The sequence below is a fragment of the Colletes latitarsis genome, chromosome 11, assembly GCF_051014445.1.
Source record: "Colletes latitarsis isolate SP2378_abdomen chromosome 11, iyColLati1, whole genome shotgun sequence".
NCBI classification, from domain to species: domain Eukaryota; kingdom Metazoa; phylum Arthropoda; class Insecta; order Hymenoptera; family Colletidae; genus Colletes; species Colletes latitarsis.
Window position 1 is genome coordinate 27442306 of NC_135144.1, and position 10779 is coordinate 27453084.

Below are 10779 nucleotides of genomic sequence, written 5' to 3' on the forward strand. Positions count from 1 at the left end.
TTTTTCCACCACGGTTTCGATTGTATTATACAGAGTGTTCGGCCACCTCTGGTAAAAATTATAATGGGGGATTCTAGAGACCAAAATAAGACGAAAATCAAGAATACCAATTTGTTGATGGAAGCTTCGTTAAAAAGTTATTAACAATTAAATTTAAAAATTTTAAATCGTTCTGGAAAAATTATATTTGGATGCGGGTGTCGATTACAATCATTTTTGGTGAATACACATACCTTCGAAATCCTATCCACTTTCAAGAAAAAAAATCGAGTAGGTGCCTAAATTTTTCGACGAAAAAAAAAAATTTCAAATCGTTCTAAAAAAATTATTTTCGGTTGCGGAGGTCAATTACAATTATTTTTGGTCATTAGACATATCCCCGAAATCCTACGCACTTTCGAGAAAAAAATTCCTTACCGAAAATCTAATTTCTGGCCAGGAATGTCTGCCCGAATTTTCATGCGAATCTTTAAAACGTCGTAACTTCTGAACGGATTGGACGATTTTAATGTTTCAAACGGCAAACAACGCGTATTTTGATGGAGAATATGTAAAAATTCTAACAACATTGAAAAAGTTGTTCCTTGACTCCGTAAAATGAGAAATCCCCCATAAAAATGGTCCAAATTTGAAAGTACCGTAACTCCTATAATAGTGAATATATTTCAATGAAACTTTTTTCTGAAGTAGAGCTCATGGGTACCTACGTATAGCGCCAAACAAAATGACTAAAAATGAAAATCGAATTTTTAAGAAAAATCGACAGGGGGTAGGTGCCTAAATTTTTCGACGAAAAAAAAAAATTTCAAATCGTTCTAAAAAAATTATTTCTAGGTTCTGCGATCAAATACAACCATTTTTGGTGAATAGGCATACCCCCGAAATCCTACCCACTTTCGAGAAAAAAAATTCAGTACTGGCGGAACTTTAAACATTAATAACTTCTTAACGAAGCCATCATCAACAAACTGGTATTCTTGATTTTCGTCTTATTTTGACCTCTAGTATCCCCCATTAAATTTTTCCCAGGGGTGGTCGGACACCCTGTGTATTTCTTCGTGCATCTATCGTTTCAATATGTTTGATACAAATAAATACGCTATAATTGTCGGTAGTTCTAGCGTTGATAGACGAAGTTGTTTGAAGAAAAGCATGAGCGTTGATACTTTTTCCACCAACTGTACTCGTATTTTAATAAACCACCCCTCTAACCATTATAAAATATCGAAGGTATGCGTATAAGTCGTAAAGAATATATTTGAATCCTGAACGGTACATCGTATTTAACGAAAGAAAGCAAACGTTACGGATGTCGTCTGGTCGTCTGTAGCTACGTGAACGCTAACCGTCGGAAATTACAAGAAGCGGGATTATTTTTCCATACTGGTTCGCGTTACTCGCACCGACGCGGCACCGTGGTTGGTGGTTATTTTCCATTTGGAAAGAAAACATTTGCCGACAGCCTCGCCACTCGACTCGCGGCGGTGGATCGCTTTACAGCGGGAAATTCGAACTACGCCCACCTATATATCGGATTGACTTCTGAAGTGAAACCGAGCGGCTTCCGGTTACACATCGGACAAGTGATGGATCGCGAATAAATGGGGAATATCGGCTGGAAATATTAGAGATATTAAAAAGGAGCCGCCCCTGCTCGTCATCCGCGTCGGCATCCTTTTAGAAAAGCCCCTCCCCCCACGGGCACGCCGTATCCGTCATCTCGACAGATTGAAATCCGACGCTACCGAATTATTCTTATCGAGCGCGGGGGCGGACGGTGAGCTTTGTCGGGGCCTCGAGATTCCTTTTTTATCGCGCGATTCCGCAGAGATCTTTCGGTTTCTTTTGTTTCGTCGCGATCCACGGGAGGGGGAACGCTGTCTTGATCCGATTACTTAACCCGCGAGCCACCGTTATATTTTATCGAACAGAACGTCAGAATAGGAAATTTAAATTTGTAAATTTAATCGTAGCGACGCGGCATTGTTTAAATACTGGAATATACTCTCTATTTTCCTTAGAATTCAATCGTTCCATTTGTAAAATAACGTTACTGTACTAGCCGCAGTAATAGTCAACACTGTCCAATTCAAGGCGAGCTTGACCTATATTATAATTAAAATCATCGAGTTAATGTCGATTTACTCGGAGGTTACCGAAAACCCACCCACGCGCGGTATCAAACAACTTTCCTGTGGGTCCTCGAAAAGCCCGAAACAAAGTTCCACGGAATTTTATTACGCAAAAGCGGTGATCAAGCTCGTAAAGGTCCTGAAAAGGTGTTCGTTAACGAGGAACGGTCGAACAGATGCTCCCTGGCAACGTTGTCGCTTACAACAGGGGGCCAGGGGCGTAAGTTTCGGCTTAATTTCGGCCGGATTTCTAAGACCCTCGTTCTTCCTTCTCCTTTTTCCTTTTTATGGCTTCGTACTAAACCCTCGCGCACACGACGAAACGTCGGAGGAACAAGGCACGAGTATGGAACGTTAAGGGTGGGTGGAGACGGAGTCACGGGGATGCGAAGGTACGAGAGAGAGAAAAAATAGAGGACGAAGAGGAAACGAGAGAACAGCCAACCGGAGCGAGATTGCCTGTTTTCTAATTTACAACTAGGCAGGGCCTGGCCTTAACAATTTACGTTGCTTCTTACAAGGCCGCCATCCACTTTCTACGTGCTCTTCCTTCCACCCCTTACCACGCTCGGTCCAGATTCCGAACCCGGGGCGATGTAACAGGCGTCGCGACGCCGTATTGCAACGACGAACACTTTCACCGGGCTCTCCTCTTCCTGCTTTCCCGTCGCCGTTCGAGAGGAAGAATTACTACCTCGTTAACGGGACGATTGATTCCGATTATAGCTACGGCGTCCTCGATTCCCCGACAGTGGCACCGCGTTATTGGCTCCCGGGGAGAAATGATGTAATCTTCCTTCTTCTCGCAGTCCATTGACGAGCGTCGGAAAATCTCGAGACGCGGACTCTTCGCGGCGCTAAGTGCTAGAAAGTCCAATTTTATTTTCCTGGCCCTTTATTCTCGTTTATTTACGCGAAATGCCATCGAGTCGCTCGCTAAGTTCGCCGTTTTTCGAATAAAGGAGCTTCCAATGGCATCGTGGATTTTTATTACTTAGCTTCGAATGTTAATTTAATATTGTGTATACATAAATTAGCACTTTAATGCATCGTGTACACTGTGGGACAATACATTATTAATGTTGTAAGGCATCCGAACTGACCTTTACTTAAGGTATTGGATAGTTGATCGAGGACCGTAAAATTTTAATGGGAGATTTTAGAGACCAAAATAAAACGAAAATCAAGAATATCAACTTCTTGATTGAGGCTTTTTTAAAAGGTTACTAAAAAATTAAATTAAAAAATTTCAAATCGTTCTAAAAAAATTATTTTTGGTTGCAAGAGTCAATTACAATCATTTTTGGTGAATACAAATACAATGTCTGACCATATATTAAACGATTCTCCTGAAATTTCGTGGGTATGTTTAAAACGTTATAACTTCTGTTTTATGAAGTTTGTAGAATATACTTGCTGGAGAACCGTACAAATTGCATCTAAGGCTTTAACGAGGCAAAGCTTGTTCGGTAAGCTTTGCCTTAGACGCAATTTCTGCTTACCACAATCGATTTCAATATGAAGTAATTTGTTTAATAACACTTGTGAGAAACATACTAGTTACACAACAGGTAGATGTTTCTTTCTTTCGTCATTTTATATAATAACTGTGTTAAATTTAGAACATTACGACGAATTCAGTGAAAATACGCGCGCCTTATTCCTCATTTAGAGACATTAGGAAGCGGATGAGCCTGCCCCTCTGACTGGCGAATTTGCATTAAACGAAACGGTGCATTGTGATGAATTCGATTAAAACTTTGTTAATAGAGACCTTTGCGCATTTACGGGGAAGTTTGAACAGTCGCTGTGCGTAAACAGGAACGAAAGTTAGATATGAAAACCGCAAACTTGCTTAGAGTCTAATCTAGTCAGTCGAGTTTCATAAATTTTAAAAGTCAAACACGTTTCCAGATTATCTAACGCCCGTACCCGAAGAAACTTTCCCTCGTTTTCCCTCGAAACTTGCTACCGAATAAGTGCTCGCGACAATGGATTAATTTTAACCAAACGAACGAACAATATTCACGCGTATGTAAATTGAATTTTTTTTCCTATTTCAAGTTATTCTAAATTCAAGCAGAATATATTTTTTTTTGGGTTCATTAAAAACTATGTTTTAAAGGATTTTCTTCTAGTAAAATGTTACTCTAATGAACGATAATGTAATGACCATAGCTCGATAACTATACATCCATCGAGCTACGGATTTCCACTAATTAATTTACATAGGGAGCAACTTCTAATAGTTGGTAATAATCAGAGCCGTATTTTACGATCAAAGTTGCACTGTGAATTGAATTAATTTAATAATTTTAGAGTTCTAACTTTAGCGTTAATGCTTTAATTTACCTGGACTAAACGTTTCTCTGCGTTTAATGTTTATTATACTCAGGATGATTACTGAATATTTTAAACGATTTGTGTACAGAATATAGAGCGACCTGACGACGTAAAACTCGAGCGCGCCCCGTTGAATCTTATTTTACGCGCGTTAGAAAACGGTCGTCTCGTTCGAGAGAGAATATTTCAGGGGTAGCCAGTCCGAGACTTACGAAGTTATGTCGCGAAACGTGGAAAATTCTACTTAAGCGCCGTAACCCGGTACAAGCCCCGGGAAACACTAATTATTTCGCAATCTCGGCAGTCACCTCATTTCGTAGATAGTGTTGCATTAAGAAAATTAATTTTTTATAGGCAATCCTAAACGTCGGTAAAAGGATAGAGACAGGGAACGTTCGTTTCCCTTTTCGCAAGAATTCATCCACGATGCTGCGTGGTTCGTCAACAGCAATCGGATAAAAAAACTGAAGATTATGCCATTAACGAAATTAATAAATGAAAATGAAATCACACGCGTCGCTCCATTAGGAAAATGAGTCTCACGGCGTTTTGTACGATGCACACGAAAGCACGGTCGTTGATGCCGCGTGTGCTTGTTAAGACGATCTCAAGTTGAATCTCTTACAGCCGATTAACATAATACAGAGAAGATCATAATGACTCTTTCAGGACGATGGCCCAGAATTTAATTGTTCAGACTCTCGACTCGACGCGTTAATTTAATCAGACTTTATTATTTTGCCAAATATATAATTACTTCCCTGTTCGAGTTGGTTAAGATATTTTAATAGGTGTCATGTTACAATTGGAATTTCAAATTTAATTTTAGAAGATGAACATTGAACTTAATCGATTATTAATTTCATCGTGTTATCATTGATAATCCACGGGACCAGGTCGTTAACATCGAAGGAAAATTGCTAAGCTGTTGTCCTGTTTATGAATTTAGCTCGTAGCCATCGTGTAAGCAAATCAGGTATCGAGTATCGGCGAAAAGAAGAAGAAAACTCCGCGTGAAATAATTACGTAAAATTCATTACGTGGGGGACTTTGTTACAGTACTTCGTCTTGCACGATAATCGTCGCACGGATTAAATGGTTTATCGGTGCTTCGACAAAGTTGAAAGTTACTCGACACTTTGTACTCCGCGAAAGACTACAAAGCATTCCCTAATTTTAACGATTAAAATATTAATTATGCTCGATGTTATCCAGGAGAGAAAATTATTTTTTAAAGGAAATATTTATATTCTTTAGTTTGTTCGCTATTCTAGAATTGTTTCGAAATCGTTCGGATCCTGAGAGAATAGCGAGACGCGAGAAGCAAAGACGTTCGACGATTTAATCGCAGAAGTATCGTTGCTCTACCATGTTTAAATCCCACTGCATCGCTTTCTTCTTCTCACCCCCAACCCTCGCGAGCCTTTCGATTCCAACGGAACGTGCAGAGACACCGTCCTTTCTCCTTTCATTCGTAGTACACACGACCATGTTTTATTTATAACAATCTTCCCTGCAGAGGCGTCTAGTCACAGAGACGCTTCCTCGTTCGTAATAAAAGCAACATCCGATGAATTTACTTTGTTCGTCTCGAAAATTTCCAAGTCAATCTCTTCCTGCCGTTACACCTACGGTTCTCTCGTCCCCTCGTTTGAATTTTCGACGATGAAAATTGATTGGGTCGTAAAAATAAAGCTCGACCTCGATTATTACTTTCCTGGGAAAATATTCAATGTTACGACCCGTGTCGTGGAGAACGTTTAGGGTATTTAATTATGAAAAAATCGAACTTTGCTTTTGGAAAATTGGAAACTATGCGACTTAAAATTTGTCTCAGTACTTATTCTCGTAACCTTCGACGTTTCAACTTGAAAATTAACTTTAGGACATTGAATGTCCTAGCGTCTAATGCATGGCCTACTAAAAGGAAGCCTTACTGATAAGTCCCACTAAAGCCCGGCCCAGGAGGAAACGCTCGAATTGTTTTGAACAGTCAAAGTGTCGGTGAATGGCAAAACATAGATATTTATAAAATAGTTGATTGAAGAATAGTTTGGAAGCTTTCGAGAAGATGTTAGACGATGGTTTGTGAAATGCGGGGTCATCAGAGTGTTAACGTTCCTAATAGGAATGCACCCTTTGGCGAGCAATCCGTCGCAACGATGAGGACGGGCCTAACGAAATCGGTATGCAGCGAAGGGGGTCGAATAATTTTCTTTTACCCTGTGGAAGACTCGCGGGGGAATGTATTGCCGGGGCTCGCCGGAGCCATTCGCTCGCAGGCAACGATTCCTTTCCACGTTCCGATCGAAATATGTGCGGCACGTTCCTGTAAGGTAAACTGGGAAAGGTACGGGGGCGCGGCGGTATTTGTCAAGACTCGGTAGACGTGCCCGTCGGTATCCGACGGAGATATTATTCAAGATAGGAGATGGAGCCAGCCAAGACGAATAATCGCTAGTTGGACAGTTGGACAGTTCGTGGTCGCGAGACACACCCGGTGGAGCGTCGTAGTCGTCGGTTCTCGTTCGTCTGGTCTCGTCTCGGCGTGTTCCTTCGCCCTCAGCGTGGCTGGTCCAAGGGATGACGAGCGGAAAGGGAGGAGAATCGGGCCGCCGTCAGGGCGAGTTTCCTCGGTGTCGAACGGACGTCTCTATCGAGTTACGGCTTTGTTTTTGGGTCGATCGACTCTCCATCGGCACTTCGAGGACCCAGGGACTTTCTTTGACTCCCTTTGATGTCGTTTCCGGGGCGAACGATAAGCACGATACCCGGCCGCCGCCGTCGCCGGGAAAATTGATTTTCCAAACATTTTGCGCACTGGGATGGCCCAGGCTAGAAAATTCGGTGTCCCCCCTCCCCTTCTGGCCTGTGTGCATCCAGCCTCGTAATAATACTTTGTCCGAGTAGAAATCGATTTTTCCGGGGTTTTACATGGCAAAGGAGCTCGTCGGGAAAGTTTATTCGCGGCGGTGGTTGTACAGCCCAGTACCAAAAAATTATTTCTTTTTTTATTAGTTTGAACGTCGACAGATTATTAGGAAAGTGTTGCTGGGAATAATCGTGTCCCTCTGTTTCGTTTGATTTTTTAAACGGAGGAAAAATACCGTGTTAGTCGTCGAACGGGCTCGATTTTGTTATTTTCGAAACTTGATTCGAAGGAATTTTGAATAAAAAAAACAACGAAAAAATCAGAACCCTACGCTAGCGATGGTCGAGAAAGCTGTTGGCTGAAAATCGTTCGCGATTGGAATCATGGTCAATTCTATCAAAGTACTTCCGCAGCGCTGCACGATTCGTGTTTCCATTAAAAACAAGCATCGTTACAAAAACGCAACGCAAAGAATATCAATGCGCTGCAAATCACTTTACCTGGTGAAACCGAACGAATAGTCGATTAAGTGGATTGTGGATGGACATCGTGTTAATATTCTTTCCGCGGTGGAGAATAATCGATTTTTATTCGCGTGGCCATATAGAGGGAATTATTTATTCGGCACCGGGTTGACGACGTTCTCACATTTTCGAAATTGTAACGTAAACTTGCATCGAGAAAAAAACTATTAGCAATTGCTGAAGATATATTACGATGATAAGATGATTAAACATAGAAAGTATTAAAAAATTAGATAGACCTTAAGTTTTTGGAAGTCTCAAATTACAAGGCAATAAATGTTCAAAGTGGCGACTTGGATTTATCGAGAAGTATTAAGTTTCTAGCTAATTTTAACGTAACGTAACTAATTCCAAGTCTAAGAAACGCGAGGATTTTTATCGCGAATTCGGTGTGCAGTATTCGAACGCGTCGAGCCCAATCGTTCGACGTGCTTCGGAAGGAATCGGTCCCCGTTCCTTTCAGACGTCGCAAATTCTCACCGCAAAGGGGACGGAGCTTTTTCCCGCCAAGGGATTCGATTAGGCGCGTTCATTGTATAAGGGTTACAACAGCGGAACCATCGTCGGCTCGTTTCAACGTGAAATTCCTCTTTCGGTTTAGGGAACGAGGGCCTCGAACTCGCTGGTAACCAATAACGAGGAAGAAAGCTTTCTTTATCTAGCTTGCAAAATCAAATTGTCGTCCCTTCACTTCGCGGCCTCTTCCCGCAGATTCTCGCGTCTTTCACCCGGAGTTCCTGAAAACATTCCATTCCGTACGTCCGACCATCCCTCGTTCGCCACTCGACGCCCCACGAAAGTTAAAGACTCGTTGATCAAGCGAATCAAATATTTCTTGAATGGCGTAATCTAGCAATGGCCATAAAACGCGACCGAATCTCTATCTTTAATTTTTGACTCGTGCACTTAAATTTGTTCAGGTCACGTTTACGTTCATTTTACGCGTTCGTCGTTAAAAACGTCATTGTTAAAATACACGAAACGCGACATTGGAATATATGTTTTAATTTACGGTGTGCCCATCGAACGCTAATTTATTCTGTTTTATATTCTGATCGATTCAGTTGACGTTCACCATTATGGAATTTTACGTTCTAACAAACTGTAAGTAAATTGAAGTCAATTTTATGTAACAGTTGCATCGCGGTGTTCAAATGTTTACGCGCCTTTAAGATACTTTACATTTCTACGACGTTTCCATATATTACTTGCATTCAGGACCAGACGAATTCTTACTTGCGATTCAATTTTTTACGATTCGTTACAATTCAACGGTCTCTCTGATCTAAGAAATTCGTATTTCGGAAAGAGAGAGAGTGGAGTTTCGTCGAAGCGCGAATTCCCGTATGACAAATGCAACGAAATGCCGCGCCGTGAAATAGAAAATCCATCGACGATCGACTTGTTCGGCCGATCTGTTGCGAACTTTTCCTCCCGGTTAGCCCTGCTTGTTTTTCTCGCTGTTAATGGTATTTCTCTCTCTCTGTGAAGCTGCCACGATAAGCGATAGCTTTCGACTCTATCGAACAACCCCCATTGGCGGCGCGTAGTTAACGCGACTGGGGGGAGAGGGGCCAAAGGGGAGGAGGCTGACTGACTGGAATAGCGAGGAGGGTCGAGGCAACTTAAACAGCGGGTAACAAGAAGTAGCAAGTAATAATTGAGTCAAGCAAGTATGCCGCGGACTGGGCCGACGAGAACAGCGATGTGGATGTACCTGACCGGAATTCGGAAATAGAAAGGGGTGGGTAATTCCGACGACTTCGACGATGGAAGATGGTTTCCCGGTGGCTCGATCGGACAGAATTTCGGTTGTTTCTTCGGAATATTAACGCGGCCTTGGAAATCACGAACACTGGGATTCGTCCTACGAGAAGGAACGTAGGCCAAGAGGCCTAATTACTGTGTATATACCGCACATGGTTTGATCGATGTTTGTAACCATTCGATTCTATCATTTAAATGTTCTTTACTTGGCACCTCCTTGTAATTACTCACAGTAAGTCTCATACTTGGTAACATTTGATTTTGTTTTTCTATTTATCTCTGTTATGGAACTATCTTCTATACTTGTATCTCTTTCTGTACTAATAGGTATTGAATCCCACGAATAAATATATAAGTATATAGTGGTGACTTGGTTTCTGAATGGTTTGAGATTTACTTTGCAATGCTTTCCCTCGCAGAATCGATCATCTATCATTTCTGTCGAATTTCCAAACCGTCTCGCGACGATACAAAAATCATCTCCCGTAACTGTATATTTAGAGTTTCCTTTCCTTTTTGGTCACGAGTCCAACGAACCCACGATGTTTATTATACAAAGATAAGAGTTCGTCGCCAGGGCGAACTGCTCTTCACTCTTGTCTTCTTCGGCGGGTGGATCGATTAGTATAGAAACCGATCTCATACAGAACGAACCTCTATACCTTCGAGCACAAAATAAATAGTATCGATGAAAGTAAATATCGAAGTATTTAATTATATAACCCATAACCACAAATTCCAATAATTTTAAGTATCTGTCCCCTAACTCTTGTTGTCGCCTTTTTTTGTGAATAAAAGTGACATTTTACTAAACGTCGAAGGAATCGAATGTATATAACGACGCTCCAAAGAGATTAATATGCATGTAACAATGTTGTTCAATACTTAATCGATATCTGTCCGATATAATGCTTTCGACGCCACTAGTATTTAACAACGTGGTCGAAATTTCGATGCATGAAACGACACAGTTGTCATTAAATTACTGGCAGTCGTTGCGTATTACAATTATTTCATCGGCGATTCGAGGCTCCTCGTAATTTTCACGCAACCGGTGCTCGAACTTTGCTCGAGGACCGAGACGTTCGATTAGAAAATAAATAGAATGTATAGGACGTTCCATTTCAATATTTCCGGTTGC

The 10779-nt window shown here is 41.4% G+C and overlaps 1 protein-coding gene across 1 annotated transcript in view; it reads right to left on the minus strand.

The window, feature by feature from the left end:
- Carpa (Carbonic anhydrase-related protein A) overlaps nt 1-10779 on the minus strand; it is a 415480-nt gene that overhangs the window by 373573 nt on the left and 31128 nt on the right. The gene's annotated exons all lie outside the window — the stretch shown is intronic.